A 17,514-nucleotide genomic window follows, 5' to 3' on the forward strand; every position below is an offset into this window, starting at 1 on the left:
CTGTATGGGTGTGATGCTTGTGTGAGTGCTTGTGGTGTGTGTGGTGCCTATGTTTGCTTGAGTTACTTGGGTGTGTTGACTTGTCTGCATGCTGGTCTGTAGGTGTGCTTGGGATGGGCTGGGATACAGGGGATTGGGTCTGGGTGGAGGAAGTTGGAGGGGGGAGGCTGGACACAGGGACAATTGCTGCCATCAGTGCTGAGGCCAGAGATTGCAGGGTTCGCTGAAGGGCAGCCTGACCAGAATGAATGCCCTCCAGGAATGCATTACCGTGTTGCAACTCCCTTTCTACACCCTGGATGGCATTCACAATGGTAGACTGCCCAACAGTGAGTGACCTGAGGAGGTCAATGGCCTCCTCACTGAGGGCAGCAGGGGTGACTGGGGCAGGGCCTGAGGTGCCAGAGGCAAAGGTGATGCCTACCCTCCTGGGTGAGCGGGCACGGGGTGAATGCTGAGGGGCTGCTGGGAGGGCGGTGCTGGTAGGGGGGGTGGCGGCTGTACCTGTAGAAGTGGGGCGCACAGATGGTGCCGCCACCCACCACAGGGGACCTCACATCGGCGGACGAGTCTGTGTCGCTGGTTGGTGATCCGGTGGCCGACGTGAAGCTCCCCTCCGTCCCACTGGTGTATTCAGAGTCTGTGGTGTGGCCCTCCATGGCCATGTGGGATGCAGCTCCCTCGTGCTCCCGTGCCACTGTACCTCCGCCTGTTGATGCTGATGTACAAACGGACAGGCAGAGCAGGAAAAGGGGGGGGACAGAAGTAAGAGAGTTTTAGTACATGGCATACCGCTACCGTTGGCGGACAAGACAGACGCAGCAGCCCCATGCACAACGCCGCGCTCCTGCCCTCTCCACATGCAATTTCATGGATATGGGCTACTTGGCAATGCTGGAAATCTGCGCACATGGATGCCACAGGGGCAACTATACCTCAACTTGCTAGTTTTCTGAGGTGGGGTAGAGTGCCACATGGCCTACATTACGGAGGGGCCTTGCCTAACTAACTCGCCCTGGCCTACGGACACCCACAGCCCACCTCCCCCACCCAGACACCTCCACTGCACGCAAAGTCCGCAGAATGAGTTTGTACTCACCCCCTTGTGTCTGCTGTGATGTCCTTAAGCGCCCATCCAACTCCGGGTAGGCCACCGCCAGGATCCGGAACATCAGGGGGGTCATGTTACGACGGGCACCCCTCCCACGTTGGGAGGCCATCCCCAGCTGAGCCTCCTCCGTCTTCTTGCTGCAGCGGCGAATGTCCTCCCATCTCTTCCAGCAGTGGGTGCCCCGTCTCTGGTGGGCCCCCAGGGTCCGGACCTCCTTGGCGATGGCATGCCAAATGTCCCTCTTCTGGTGGGCGCTGACCTACATGACATGCACAAGGGAAGAGGAACAGTCATCGTCAATGTGTGTGGCCCCCTCCATACTGTGGCCCATTTATTCCCATGCTTTACTGTAGTATGAATTCTGCCCCCTTCCCTCTTCCACCCAGCCCTCTCCACCCAGGCCTAGCCCCTACAACGTGCTCCCTGTGTACTAACCTGTTGGTCTGGAGGACCGTAGAGTAGCGTGTACTGGGGGAGGATCCCATCCACAAGTTTCTCCAACTCCTCCGATGTGAAGGCAGGGGCCCTTTCCCCAGATGCAGCAGCCATTGTAGCTTCCAGACCGAGGTCACAGCAGCACTAGCAGTGTAGGTCCTCTCCTGTCGAAGGTCAGGTATCTAGTGATTTAAGAGATAGAAAATGGCGGTGACGTCCGCGGTGGTGACGTCCGTGGCGGGGCGCATCATCACCGCCGGCGCACCTGTTCATTGGCTCCTGGGACCCATAGGGTCCATTGTTAACCAATGCAGCTTTGCGCCGCGCTGTACGACCGCCTACCGCGACGGTGTGCAACGCAAGCGCTGTTACCCCACAATCCCATTGTCCCAGTTTAGAGGTCAGGCAGCCGCCATTTCAGGGGCCCACATGGATTCATTTTCAACTGCGTCACACATACTGAGGCCTACCCTCAACACACATACAGGAAGGGTTTATTGTCTGGGGTAGTCTTGTGTGTGACTGTGGGTACATACCTGGAAGAATTGTGACTGTTTCTTCGCTGTTGTCCTTCGTAGGCACCGTCAGCTGGGACATATGAGAAGATGGTGGAATCCGCCGGTGTACCGACCGCTGGTGGACCTGTTGACAATGGAGGAGCGACATTTAAACGTGACCTACAGGTTTGACCGTGCCACAATCCAGGAACTGTGTACCCAGTTGGAGCCAGAGCTGATTTCACCAATCCGCCATCCGACTGGAATCCCCCCTGACGTGCAGGTGCTGTCAGTGCTCCATTTCCTTGCAAGTGGGTCATTCCAGACAACAGTGGCCATGGCATCAGGGATGTCCCTGCCTATGTTTTCCAACATCTTGTCCAGAGTGTTGTCTGCCCTGCTGAAACACGTAAGGAGATACATCATTTTCTCTGAGGTGGAGGATTTGCCTACAGTGAAAGGTGACTTCTATGCCCTTGGACATATCCCCAATGTCATAGGTGCCATTGATGGGACCCATGTAGCTCTGGTCCCCCCCCGCAGGAGTGAACAGGTGTACAGTAACAGGAAGAGTTATCATTCTATGAATGTCCAGATGGTCTGTTTGGCAGACCAGTACATCTCCCAGGTAAATGCTATGTCCCCTGGCTCTGTGCATGACGCCTACATCCTGCGCAATAGCAGCATCCCTGATATGATTGGTGAACTCCAGAGGCACTGTGTATGGCTATTGGGGGACTCTGGTTACCCCAACCTTTCCTGGCTATTGACCCCAGTGAGGAATCCCAGGACCAGGGCAGAGGAACGGTACAATGATGCCCATGGGCGGACTAGGAGGGTTATCGAGCGCACCTTCGGCCTTCTTAAGGCCAGGTTCGGGTGCCTTCATATGACAGGTGGATCCCTATTCTACTCACCGAAGAAGGTGTGCGACATCATCATCGCCTGCTCCATGCTCCATAACTTGGTTTTGCGACGCCAGCTTTTCTGCAGGAGGATGATCCAGATGATGGTGTTGTAGCAGCTGTGGAGCCTGTGGAGCCTGTGGACAGTGATGAGGATGAAGCTGAGGAAGACGAAAACGACAACAAGGAGTCAGTCATACAGCAATATTTCCAGTGACACACAGGTGAGCACATTTTCTATTTTACCTTTACATTCACTTTCACACATCTACCTCTATCCTGTACCTCAATTTCACTCACTATTTGTTAACTGAGTTGTCCCCTTCCATTTCAGTTCCACAAGTGTGGTAACCTACGTGTCAACTGTTTGCATCCTTGAAGGGCTTGTGATGTGTGACATAGGTATGTTAGCCTTCCAATGGGTAACCCATTATGCAACTGTAATTGATTATACAGATTTACAAATCATTGACTGACTCCATTTTTTGGGGTGTTTGAAGGGTGTTTATTTAAGTGTTCAAAAATGAAGGGGGGTTGTAAAATGGTGATGGGTGATGGTGGAGGAATGTCCATGGCAGAGTCCAGTCTATTAGTCTCACAGGTACATTGCACATCTGGGCATTGGAAGTGGAGCTGGCCCAGTTCCGATTTGGGCAGGGTAACAAAGTGGGACAGTGGGAGGACTATCTGGGTGAGCTTATTTCCTGGCGGGGGTCTTGCCATCTTGCTCTGTCCTGTTCCTGGATCTCAGTGCCCGCTTGCGTGGTGGTTGTCCGTCCGCAGGGGGTGGGGTGCTGGTGTGGTGGTCCTGTGGCGGGACGTCCTGTCCACTAGCACCGGCGGAGGTGGTGGGCAGTTCGTCGTCTTGCCTAGTGTCAGGGGCCCCTTGGAGTGCCACGGTGTCCCTCAAGGTCTTTTGAATGTCCGTCAGCACCCCTACGATGGTGCCCAGGGTGGAGCCGATGGTCCTGAGCTCCTCCCTGAACCCCAAATATTGTCCCTCCTGCAGACGCAGGGTCTCCTGCAACTTGTCCATGACCGTGGCCATCATCTCCTGGGAGTGGTGGTAGGCTCCCATGATGGAGGAGAGGGCCTCGTTGAGAGTGGGTTCCCTTGGCCTGTCCTCCCTGTGTCGCACAGCAGCCCTCCCAGTTCCCCTATGTTCCTGTACCTCCGTCCCCTGGACCGTGTGCCCACTACCACTGCCCCCAGGTCCCTGTTGTTGTTTGGGTGGTGGGTTACCCTGGGTGCCCTGTAGTGGTGGACACACAGCTGATTGACTGTCCTGGGTAGGGAGGTTTGGGCCCGCTGGGTGGGTGCTGTGCTGGTGTTACCAGTGGGTGGCAGCTCGGTGTTGGGCTGTGGCTGGGCAAGGGGAACCGACTGTCCCGAGGCCCATGATGGTCCGGGCTGGTCATCAAGACCAGTGGGGCAGAGCTGCTATCGTCACTGTGGGCCTCTTCTGGGGGTGGAGTGGTGTTGTCTGGACCCTCTGGTGTGGTGACGTTCCTTCGGGTTCCTGCGGGGGTATAAGTACATGATTATTGCATGTGTGTGTTTCATGGTGTGCAATGGTTGGGTGTGCGTGAACCCCAGTGCAGGCATTCCTGTGGGGGGGCTTGTGTGCTGATGGTTGGGGGGTGTTCTGGGTCTGTGCAGTGGGCATGCTTTGGTGATGGGTGTCGATGCTTGGTTATGTCATGCAGGGCTTGGGTTTGGGATGGGTGGTTGGTGTAATGGGTAGATAGGTGAGGATTTGGGGTGATAGGGGAGGGTGTGATGGTGGGGGTGTGTGATATCATGCAGGTAGGGTGGGGGTTATGATAGTTAAGATTTGACTTACCAGTGTCCGTTCCTCCAACGACTCCTCCGAGGCCCTCAGGATGCAAGATGGACAAGACTTGCTCCTCCCATGTTGTTAGTTGAGGGGGAGAAGGTGGTGGTCCGCCGCCAGTCCGCTGAACCGCGATGTGGTGCCTGGATACCGTTGAACGCACCTTCCCCCGTAGGTCGTTCCACCTCTTCCTGATGTCCTCCCTATTTCTTGGGTGCTGTCCAACAGCGTTGACCCTGTCGACTATTCTTTGCCGTAGCTCCATCTTCCTGGCTATTGATGTGTGCTGTACCTGTGCTCCAAATAGCTGTGGCTCTACCCGGATGATTTCCTCCACCATGACCCTGAGCTCCTCCTCGGAGAAGCGGGGGTGTCTTTGGCGTGACATGGGGTGGTGTGTGTGATGTGTGGGGTGGTGTATGTGTTAATGAGTGTGGTGAGTTTAGTGGTATGTGGTGTTTTGTGCGTGGATGTTGTGTGGGTGATGGTGTTGTGTGCCTCTGTGTGGTGGGGTTGTCTATTGCTGTGCTCTCTCTGTCGCCTTCTACTCAAATTTTTGGTCGTAGGGGTTTGTGGGTGATGTGGGTGTGTGTTTTATATTGTGTTGGGTGTGTGGGAGTGTTGTTTGTATGTGTATCAGGTGTGTGTATTTTGAATTGTCCAATGTGGCGGTGTTTTGGAGATGTGTGTGTATTTTGAGTGCGGCGGTGTGTACCGCCAATGGAATACCGCGGTTGAAAGACCGCCACGTGGATTCGTGGGTCATAATAGCATGGGCGTGTTTCTGTTGGCGTGGAGGTGGAGGATTTGTTTCCGCATGTTTATCGCTGACCTTTGGTGTGGCGGTATTGTGTGGGTGTCTGGATTTCGGCGGATTCCGTGATGTGTGTCATAATAGCTGTGGCGGTCTACCGCGGACGCAGCAGTGTATTGGCGGTCTTCTGCACGGCGGTAAGCACCTTATACCGCCAATGTTGTAATGACCCCCTATGTTTCTAAAAGTTGGAATACTTTTTAAGAATCTGAAACTATCTCTAGAACTTAATTCAAACTTTTACAAAACTTGTAAACTCTAAAAGAAATGCTAACAGGGACTAACACAAGGCCCTAGCAGTACTTTTGAAAATTTTGAAAAAATAGCTAAAATTTCAAAATTCAGTTTCTAATGACAATTTTTAGAATTAAGTTGTGTGATCAGGTATTGGCTGAGTAGTCCAGCAAATGCAAAGTCTTGTACCCCACCGCTGATACACCAATGTAGGAAGTTGGCTCTGTATGTACTATTTCACAGTAAGAAATAGCATGCACAGAGTCCAAGGGTTCCCCTTAGAGCTAACATAGTGGCAAAAAGAGATAATTCTAATGCTCTATTTTGTGGTAGTGTGGTCGAGCAGTAGGCTTATCAGAGGGTAGTGTTAAGCATTTGTTGTACACACACAGGCAATAAATGAGGAACACACACTCAAAGACAATTCCAGGCCAATAGGTTTTTATATAGGAAAATATATTTTCTTAGTTTATTTTAAGAACCACAGGTTCATGATTTACAAACAATACTTTAAATGAAAGGTATTTCACTTAGGAACTTTGAATTAGCAAAATAGCATATACAGTTTTCACACAAATGGCAATAAGCTATTTTAAAACTAGACACACTGCAATTTTCAACAGTTCCTGGGGGAGGTTAGTGTCTGTTAGTTTTGCAGGTAAATAAACCACCTACAGGGTTCAAAGTTGGGTCCAAGGTAGCCCACCGTTGGGGGTTCAGGGCAACCCCAAAGTTACCACACCAGCAGCTCAGGGCCGGTCAGGTGCAGAGGTCAAAGTGGTGCCCAAAACACATAGGCTTCAATAGAGAAGGGGGTGCCCTGGTTCCAGTCTGCCAGCAGGTAAGTACCCGCGTCTTCGGAGCTCAGACCAGGGGGGTTTTGTAGGGCACCGGGGGGGACACAAGTCAGCACAAAAAGTACACCCTCAGCGGCACGGGGCGGCCGGGTGCAGAGTGCAAACAGGCGTCGGGTTTGCAATGTAGTTCATTGGGAGACCCAGGGGTCTCTTCAGCGAAGCAGGCAGGCAAGGGGGGGCTCCTCAGGGTAGCCACCACCTGGGCAAGGGAGAGGGCCCCCTGGGGGTCGGTCCTGAACTGGAGGTCAGATCCTTCATGTCCTGGGGGTTGCGGGTGCAGTTTCCTTACCAGGCGTCGGGTTCTTAGAAGCAGGCAGTCGCGGTCAGGGGGAGCCTCTGGATTCCCTCTGCAGGCGTCGCTGTGGGGGCTCAGAGGGGTCAACTCTGGCTACTCACGGGCTCGCAGTCGCCGGGGAGTCCTTCCTGTAGTGTTGGTTCTCCACAAGTCGAGCCGGGGGCGTCGGGTGCAGAGTGCAAAGTCTCACGCTTCTGGCGGGAAACGTGTGTTCTTTCAAAGTTGCTTCTTAGTTGCAAAGATGTTTCTTCTTTGGAGCAGAGCCGCTGTCCTCAGGAGTTCTTGCTCCTTTTAGATGCAGGGTAGTCCTCTGAGGCTTCAGAGGTCGCTGGACCCTGTGGAACGCGTCGCTGTTGCAGTTTTTCTTGAAGTGGGGAGACAGGCCGGTAGAGCTGGGGCCAAAGCAGTTGGTGTCTCCGTCTTCTCTGCAGGGCTTTCAGGTCAGCAGTCCTTCTTCGTCTTAGGTTGCAGGAATCTGTTTTCCTAGGTTCTGGGGGGCCCTAAATACTCAATTTAGGGGTGTGTTTAGGTCTGGGGGGTTAGTAGCCAATGGCTACTAGCCCTGAGGGTGGCTACACCCTCTTTGTGCCTCCTCCCTGAGGGGAGGGGGGCACATCCCTAATCCTATTGGGGGAATCCTCCATCTGCAAGATGGAGGATTTCTAAAAGTCAGAGTCACCTCAGCTCAGGACACCTTAGGGGCTGTCCTGACTGGCCAGTGACTCCTCCTTGTTTTTCTCATTATCTCCTCCGGTCTCGACGCCAAAAGTGGGGCCGTGGCCGGAGGGGGCGGGCAGCTCCACTAGCTGGAGTGTCCTGGGGTGCTGTAACAAAGGGGGTGAGCCTTTGAGGCTCACGGCCAGGTGTTACAGTGCCTGCAGGGGGAGGTGAGAAGCACCTCCACCCAGTACAGGCTTTGTTACTAGCCACAGAGTGACAAAGGCACTCTCCCCATGTGGCCAGCAACATGTCTGGTGTGTGGCAGGCTGCTAAAACTAGTCAGCCCACACTGGAAGTCGGGTATGGTTTCAGGGGGCATCTCTAAGATGCCCTCTGGGGTGTATTTTACAATAAAATGTACACTGGCATCAGTGTGCATTTATTGTGCTGAGAAGTTTGATACCAAACTTCCCAGTTTTCAGTGTAGCCATTATGGTGCTGTGGAGTTTGTGTATGACAGAGTCCCAGACCATGTACTCTTATGGCTACCCTGCACTTACAATGTCTAAGGTTTTGCTTAGACACTGTAGGGGCAAAGTGCTCCTGCACCTATGCCCTCACCTATGGTATAGTGCACCCTGCTTTAGGGCTGTAAGGCCTGCTAGAGGGGTGACTTATCTATGCCATAGGCAGTGTGAGGTTGGCAAGGCACCCTGAGGGGAGTGCCATGTCGACTTAGTCATTTTCTCCCCACCAGCACACACAAGCTGCAAGCAGTGTGTCTGTGCTGAGTGAGGGGTCCCCAGGGTGGCATAAAACATGCTGCAGCCCTTAGAGACCTTCCCTGGCATCAGGGCCCTTGGTACCAGGGGTACCAGTTACAAGGGACTTACCTGGATGCCAGGGAGTGCCAATTGTGGAAACAAAGGTACAGTTTTAGGGAAAGAACACTGGTGCAGGGGCCTGGTTAGCAGGCCTCAGCACACTTTCAAATCACAACTTGGCATCAGCAAAGGCAAAAAGTCAGGGGGTAACAATGCCAAGGAGGCATTTCCTTACAAATACCCTTAAGGGTGACAGTCTGCTCCATGAAAAGCCTTTTCAACCTGTAGCCTGGAAAACTTCTCACTCACCCGCACCCTCTTATTGTGCCATTTTATCTTTAAATGCTTCACAGAATGTACCTTCATCTACCTCTGCTGCATTCACCGAGTCTGTGAGCCCCTTCAACGTGAATGCCTTCTCTGTTCCATTCAGATTGGGTGGGGGTAGGCAAAACAGTACCTTAAAGTGAGTTCTATTTCTTCCTTAGCGAAGTTCCTCTTCCTTTAAAATGTAGTGGGTGCATCGTGGTGGATGAAGCAGGTGTCTGGTGTCTATCAAGTCAGAAAAGAGGGATGAGCCCAGGTTGTGGGCTGTAGTTAAAATACTTCTAGGGTTAATATTTTTCAGGTGTGTTTGATTTTGTTCATGTGAACTCTGTTTCCTCATCTCTAAATAGTGTAGCAGAAGTTCTCTGTTTCCGCTGAGCAGAACTCTGCTTACAGGCATGTGACTGAAATCTGTTCATAAAGTTACTTGTAGTAAATTAGAATGTACATGTCTTCAACCCCTCATGTAAGAGAATAGCCACATATACACCTATTATTGGACAGAAATCTACTCTGAGATTTTGAGAACTGCTCGGTCTTCCTCCTCCATGGAAATTTACATATGCAGAGATCTGCCTATCAGGGTCACACTGTCCTATAGGACAAACCGGCAGTGTCCGACAGGTTGATCTGACAGGTCAATGTATGGGCCATTTTTTCACTGTTTATAAACCTGTTTCATGGTTCTACTGTTGATTACCTGGTATATTAAAGCACACATTACCTGCAGTAAGCTCAAATCCTTATAGTATTCAATACCACACCTGCCAACTCGCACAGTGCCTCAGTGTGTCACACTTTTCGTCTCTCTTTAAACGGTCACCCAATGAGAAGTCAAAATCACATATTGGTAGGCAAGAGGAGCTGGAAACTACTGAAAAGTGTAGATTTTCACCTCCTCTTTGGCAGCTGTAAGCTGCGAAGTCCATGAAGAGTTGTGAATACACCTCAGGAAATCAGCTGCTGCCCCAGCAACTTTTGTGTTTTTTGTTTTATTCGAGGGGTAAGGAGGTCGATGGGGGCAGGGCACAGGAGCAGGCAGACCTAGGCATAATAACCTGCACCCTTCTGAAGGCCATGCTCACTTCTCACACTACAAAATTTAATTTCAGTTTGTCAGGTCTGACTTATGCAGCTTGTCTTTGCAAGTTCAAAACGACCCCAATTTGAAAACATGGGCCACATTTTTAGCTTTCTAATTCACTAATGGGGGTCAATTTTATTTTTCCGCCCAGACCTATTTTCTGTCCCAGTCTGACCCTGATGCCTTTTGTAAATTCCCTTATCATATAAGGGCCCAGAATTTTTAAAAGGTGGTGAGAAATGGGTGCAATGAGAAACAGAAAATATGCAGCATGTCAGCGTCTACTACCTTTTTTTAGGTTCAAAGCCTATCAGACAGAGCAGCTGTCTGGTTTGCTAATGACATCTTGGAGACATTCTGAAAGCTTCCCTTGGAATGCATTTGCCTGTTGCTTTCCATTGGCTTTGTGGTTTGTAACTCACATATCCTGTCTTTCTAATTGCTGGCTTTATTTGGTTTAGGCAGTACGTTTTGCTCGAGGAGATGCTGCCCGACTAGTTGAGGAAATTCAGGGCACAAACTTATCAGGCTTTGGTTGTTTGCCCTCTTTTTTGCTTTAAAATATGCCTGCCTATTCAACTTAATGAGAGTAACACATTTCTGCGCAGTGTGCCAACTTGAGATGTTTTACGACAGGGACTTGTTGCTATGATGACTTGGTACTACCTGGAACCAAATAGGTATCAACTAGTATTGCAGCTTCTATGAAATACTTCTGGTTAGCCTTGAAAAAGTCTCATTCAGTGACGAAACATATGTCAGCTGTTGCATCCTAATGAAAAGACAATAAAAGGACCGATTACATTTAAATCTTCTACACATCCTTACTTTAGTGGGATTATTTAAAATGTACAATATACTTTCTCAACCGTGTGCGGATGGTTTATGTTGCTTATAGCTTTTTGGGCTGTGCAGCTTGAGTTTGTCTCTCCCATTGCCCAAACTATGTTTACTGTATTCTTTCATAAAGTTGCTGTCTGTAAACAAGCCTTTGTTCTTAACTTGTTACAGTTGAGGTGCATTTAAAGACAGAGGTCAAATTTCAGGCTCTGTCTTCTGAGGGAGCTTGGTATTTACTTTTCTTCTCTGACTTCAAAGTGAGAGAATTTATGTAGCAACCCTGTTGAGTACCTATGTGATAGGAGAAGGTGTAGGATGTGTTTTTTTCTAGCACACAACAAAAAAAGAAATGTGATGATGTTTCAGAATATATCATGATTAGTACAAATGAAGCACATTTTTTGTAATTCTGATATGTGATGGGAACAACTATTTGAGTATGATCAAAACCCATCAATACAGTAAGTGATGACATTTGCACTCATTATCATTTTTGCACAGTAAAATCATATTTCGGTGCAAATATAATGGTCATTTTAATTATAAATATGTTGTCTGCAATGGCAGTGTGCTACCACACCGTACTACCACACCATGCATATGCTGCTCCACTCCACACTACGCCCTTCACCTCTATGTCACACCACTCCATTTTACTGCACTTCACTCCACTCTAAAACATGCCACTTCACTCTACAACACTCTACAACATGCCAGTCAACTCCACACTTCTCCAATCTGCACCACTCACTCCACACCACTTACCCCACTTCAGTGCAATCTACCCCACTCTAACCCAAGTCTAACCCATGTCAATCTACCCCACTTCACCTCATTCCAATTTGTCCACCCATCCCAATCTACCCTACATCACTCCACCCAACTCTACTCCAAAAAGCCCACACCACTCTATCTCACTCCTATCTATCCCACTCCAATCTATCCCACTTCACTCCAATGTACCTCACTACAATCCACCCAATATACACCACTCCAATCTACACCAGTCCATTCTACCCCACTCCACCCTAATCTACCAGACTTCACTCCAATCTACATCACTCCATTCTACCCTGTTCCACTCCAATCTACTCAATCCACTGCTCTCCACTCTTTCCCAATCTTCCCCACTCCACTTCAATCTACCCCAAAATATCCCACTCCACGCTGATCTACCCCACTCAAATCTACCCCACTCCACTCCAATCTACTCCACTCCACTCCAATCTACCCTATGCCATTCCAATTGATTCCAATTCTATCTACCCCACTCCACCCCACACCAATCTACCCCACCCCATCCCAATCTGACCCCACACCACTCCACCCTACCCCACTCCACCAAGCTACATCACGTCACTCCAATTTACCCCATTCCAAACTAGGCTACTATAATCCACCTAATCTACCACACTCCACTCCAGCTCACCCAAAATCCATCCCACTCCACTGTTCCTCAGTCTCTCCACTTACATCTACCCCACTATATCCCACTCCACTCTACCCCAGTTTACTGCACTCCAATCTACCTCACTCCACCCCAGTCTGCCCCAATTCAGTCTACCCAACTACAATCTACCACACCAATTTACCCACTACAATCTACCCCACTCCACCCCAAATCAACATACCCCAATCTACCCCACTCCAATCTACCCCATCCCACCCCAGTCCACGCCACTAACATTTAGCCATGCTGAACCTCAGCCGTAAAGTGTACAGCATGGCTATAACACATTGGCAAAGCTGATAGCTCTTGCATAGGCAAGACCTATTGGTTTTGCCAAAGCTTGTTTAAAGTCTGTACTGTTTTCTCTGTTTCGGTGATAAACATTTACTTCTTATGTTTTACAACTACATTGTTAACTAATGGTATATTTTTTTCTGATTTTGCATTTTAGTGCTGCATTCTCCCTTTATCACAGTGGTTCCCAATCTGTACGTAGTGGCACACTGGTGCGCTGTCAAAACTAGCCAGGGGCGCCATGAACTATGCACACATTTTGGGAACCAGTAATGCACAAACATACACACAGATGCTAACAAACACACAATTATAGACTCACGTGCATAGCGCTGCCACAGGAGAGGTAGGGAGTAACTTGGTATTTGGTAGATAGATAATGCAAAATCAAAAAATTGCATTTTTAAAAAAATGCATGTCAAATTCCTATTTTGCCAGGAGCATTGAAAAGCCTGTCAACATCTGCAACTCTTGCACATATCATGCAGGTTACCCCCACCCCGGCTTCGACTTTGCCAGAGACAAAGGGAAAATAATTTGTGTCAATAGCCAGGTTATAGGACATAATTCAGAGTTTAGCAGGGTGAAAATCTGAGCAGTTTCTGTTCTCAGCATAGCAGAGCCCTGGAAAGCAAACGTGTTCATTACGTTTGTTTCTCCATCTGTGCACATGGGCCTCACTGGCACGGGATTACTGTAATAACATCAGGACCCGGTAGTTAGTTCAGAATATGTGCACATGCAATAATATTCCCACAGATTCCTGCTCTTTATTAAAAATGTGCAAGAAGGTGTAACAAGGCAAGTGAAATACATGTCTCGGTCTTTCGAGTACAAATACCTGTTACACGCTAAGTCTGTTACTGAGGTTGTGGTTCACAAAGCTCCCTTGGTTTGCTAGAATAGAAGTGTTTGCTAGAATAGAAGTGTTTTGCGCTGGTTTATACAAAATGCACAGAGACACAAACACCAACCTGGGTTACTGCTTTATTTCTTTCCTATATTCAAAAGGCTCTCAGTGTTCTTTCACCACAAAGGCGAGCGCCAGTCAGCTTTTGGGATTTAAAAAAACGACATGCAGACATGTGTACTGGCTATGTTGTGTCAATAAACACACAAAATGAGAGTGTATCACAAATGGGATGCAGAGAAATGGCACAGTGGGGTGCCATGTTTGTGAGTATCGGCTCCTTCATACCAGAAACAGTTACTACCAGTTTACACATCTACAACACATGCATGTTTCCTTCCCTGTTTAGTAATCCCACCGTTCAGCAGCCAAGGCCAGTTTTCACTCTTAGACCATGAATACAATTGAGAAGGAAATATGTGAAAGGATTCCAGGAGGCTGCAGTTTCCTTTTACGCCCGGAATCTGCATGGATATTTACTACTGAGTTGAAAGCAATGTCTTCTTCTTGAACATGCTGCTCCCATTTTCATTGCAATTCCAGAACACTGTGCCCCTCCAATCAGTCATTGACACTGCACCAGCCTCTGCAGTAGATAGGATAGGATTACATCTATGATTATAATACCTTCATCAGCTTCATCCCAACTGTTTTTAGGAAGAAAAATTGAAGTATTCCGAGGCCAGGCTTACATGCTCCCACCCACCCAAAAAAAAGTAACACAATGGGGAGCCGTAGCTAACGCCAATATATCAAGGAAGCCACAGGCCAAAAAAGTTTGGAAACCACTGCTTTATCCAATTATTGCATGGGTTTTATGTTGAAGTTAGCCCACATAGGAGACATTTCCAGGAGTTAAGAAAGACTTTCAGAGTAAATCATGTTCTGTGAGAGGCCGTGTGAATTCTTTGTTTCTATTGCCAGAAATCAACTGCAAATACAGCAGCGATTCTTCCGGTTAGTTTTTCTTCTGGGTCATTAAACAGAAAAAATGAAAAAGAGACGAGAAACTACAAGTATATCATCACAGTCTGCGAGCAAGACGTACAATTATAATCTGAATGTACTACATTTTAAAAATACAAATTAAATATTGGTTGACGTGCATGTGTTAGCCAGACCTATATTAGCTATGTCTATTTCCTTTGTTAGGTTTTCAGCGTATGTAAATTTACACGGTTGACACAATCGAGGTTATTTTTTTCCATCAAGCCACACTTCATGGCAGTGCTCCTACGCGACCATAGTTGCACATGCCAAATGGAGGATGTTAATATTTGGAAGGAAGCCCTGTTTTGAAGGCAGACTTGCCTCCCACTTATGCAAGCTGTCCAGCATGATCTGTTTAAGAAAAACGAGTTACTATTTCTAGAAGTTACAACAGCGCACGTTTTCATATCTCAACTGAATGACAGCAAGACACTGATTTTGAGTAATGAGAAATACTGTGCTGAAATTCCAGATATTCAGAATTTCCGATCCCAATCCGTCTCAGCACAGATTTCCTGCTATTACAAGATCGACCCCTCTGAATGGGGACCAACTATGGAGACCCGGAATTACCTTTTCTTAATGCAAACATTTACCACCTCTTCATCGGCAAGGACTCCTGTGGGTGGCGGGTGTGGGAGTGAGGTGGCTTGGGCAGGGGAGGAGATAATGCTTGCTAGCAGGGGGAATAGTTTCATGCTCCACCTGTATCCTAGTAGAGGGTCGGATGGGTGCTGGGGAATGCAGGCCTTTCCCAAAGTGTTTTTACTGGCTGGATTTGTTGGGTGCGAGAACAATGCTTTTACTATAATTGTGCAACATGGAATTCCCCATGGGAGTTAACATCTGCCCAACTTGTAAATGGGGCCTCATTCTGTGTCTGTAGGTTTACACCTACATTTGGATGTCGATGTACAATTATTTTAGTTGCAAAGAATTCTAGTTGAGACTTGCCAGGGATTCGTGCATGCATAAGCAGATACACTTGTAGTTGTATATGATGTGCAGTTAAACATGTGCAAATGCGTCCCAAAAATGCCCGCTATAAGACAGTACTGCCTGCAACAGTTCCTCAGGGAAGTAATGGAGTAGGTTGACACAATCAATTGAGTACTACAGACATGTTGTAAAAGGAAGAAGGAGGACTAGGAGCACTAGGAGACAATGGCCTAATAGACAAGACGATGACCGACTGGTGAACAAGAGCAAATAGTCCTATAGATCATAACTATGGATAGAAAAGTATGGCAAGTTACTGCTAAAACATGATGGTCTTGAGAACAGATTAGATTGCTACAATATAAGAACAGGGGATCTTTCTGTTGAGGAATTAGACATTCACATCAGAAAGAGGATAGTGGAAAGTTGGTCCATTCAATATTGACATCATAGCCTTCAAAGGCCACAGTCTCCAAATATATAACCCCCCAAAAAAGGCTTCTGCACTGAAGAAAAGAAGAAATCTGAGAAGTAACAGACTTTCTACATGATGGGGAAGTGATTTATCTCTGGGGGTGCACACATTAGGCTTGATTTTCATCTGGTGCATTTAACAGTGATATAGGTGCACGCCTGCTGAAACGAGGTTCATCTTGGGCATCAGAGGTGATGTGAACACATTTTTCAGGTCCACAGATGGCACAGAAGGGAGTGAGCGATTCCCAACATTGCAAACATTGCCACCAAGCAACATCGCAGTCATGGAAAAAACCTACCCCGAGTAGGAAATATAGAAAGCCAGAGTAGAGGTCCTGCAAGAGGTGAAAACGATTAATTGGCAGAAGGTAGGCTGACATGCGCAGGGAATGACTAGAGTTTGATACTGTCAGAAAAGTGGATTATTAGTTGGGGTCAGTGTGAGACCTCACTAAGTAATAATGTCATTATTCATGGCAGGTCCAGTTAGGGTTCTGTAAATCAAACCTCTTCTCAGTCCTGGCTGGCTGTGGCACAGAGTCACCAGGCTTAACTCAAAGGAAACCAAGTGAAACCAAGTGTAAATCATTTATCAGTACCAAAATGGTAATACGTAAGAAACATGACACAATAATAATCCCACACCAATTTCTAAAAATAGGATATATTTTTACCTTTAAATAGACACCAAATCAACAAAAAATAGATAAAGGGAACCGGAGTGTTAGAAATGGGGTCTTTGGTTGACAGTCAGGTTACCCCCTGTTCAAGCAAGGACTCTCACTCTAGTCAGGGTAAAAGAGAATCACCCTTAGCTAACCCCTGCTTACCCCCTTGGTAGCTTGGCAGAGCAGTAGGCTTAACTTCAGAGCGCTAGGTGTAAAGTATTTGTACCAACACACACAGTAACTTAATGAAAACACTACAAAATGACACAACACCAGTTTAGAAAAATAGGAAATATTTATCTAAACAAAACAAGACCAAAACGACAAAAATCCAACATACACAAGTCAAGTTAAGAATTTTTAAATATTAAACTCAAAAATAGCGCTTAGAAACAAAAATTGCTTCGATGAGAATAACACGGCGTCGTGACGGAGTCGTTCCCAACAAGCCGACACCAGTGGCGCCGGACACGGAGTTGTTTAGACCCCCAAGTACAGTACCTTTGGTGAAGAGTGAAAACAAGCAGATGCGCAAAGTCGGGGATCGCGGCGTCTGTGCGAAACGTTGAATCCGTGCACTTCGAGCGGCGTCGGTCACGACGTGGTGTGGTGACTTCCACGGAGTCGCTGACTTCAGCGGGGCAGCTGCGGCATCGGGCCTGCGAAGAGCGTTGCGTTCCAGCGAAGGTCACGGCGTCGGGTGCAGGCGGTGTCACCGGATTCAGCAGCGGCGTCGGTCCGGAGTCGTCCGAAGTCGATTTCCTTGGATTTCCACCAGCTTTCCTTTCAAGGGCCCAGGGACTGTATAGGGCACCACTTGTCAGAGCAGGAGTCTCTCCAGAGACTCCAGGTGCTGGCAGAGAGAAGTTTTTGCTGTCCCTGAGACTTCAAACAACAGGAGGCAAGCTCTAACTCAAGCCCTTGGAGATTTCTTCACAAGATGGAAGGCACACAAAGTCCAGTCTTTGCCCTCTTACTCTGGCAGAAGCAGCAATGCAGGAAAGCTCCACAAAGCACAGTCACAGGCAGGGCAGCACTTCTTCCTCAGCTATCAGCTCTTCTCCAGGCA

The sequence above is a fragment of the Pleurodeles waltl genome, chromosome 3_1, assembly GCF_031143425.1.
Source record: "Pleurodeles waltl isolate 20211129_DDA chromosome 3_1, aPleWal1.hap1.20221129, whole genome shotgun sequence".
NCBI classification, from domain to species: domain Eukaryota; kingdom Metazoa; phylum Chordata; class Amphibia; order Caudata; family Salamandridae; genus Pleurodeles; species Pleurodeles waltl.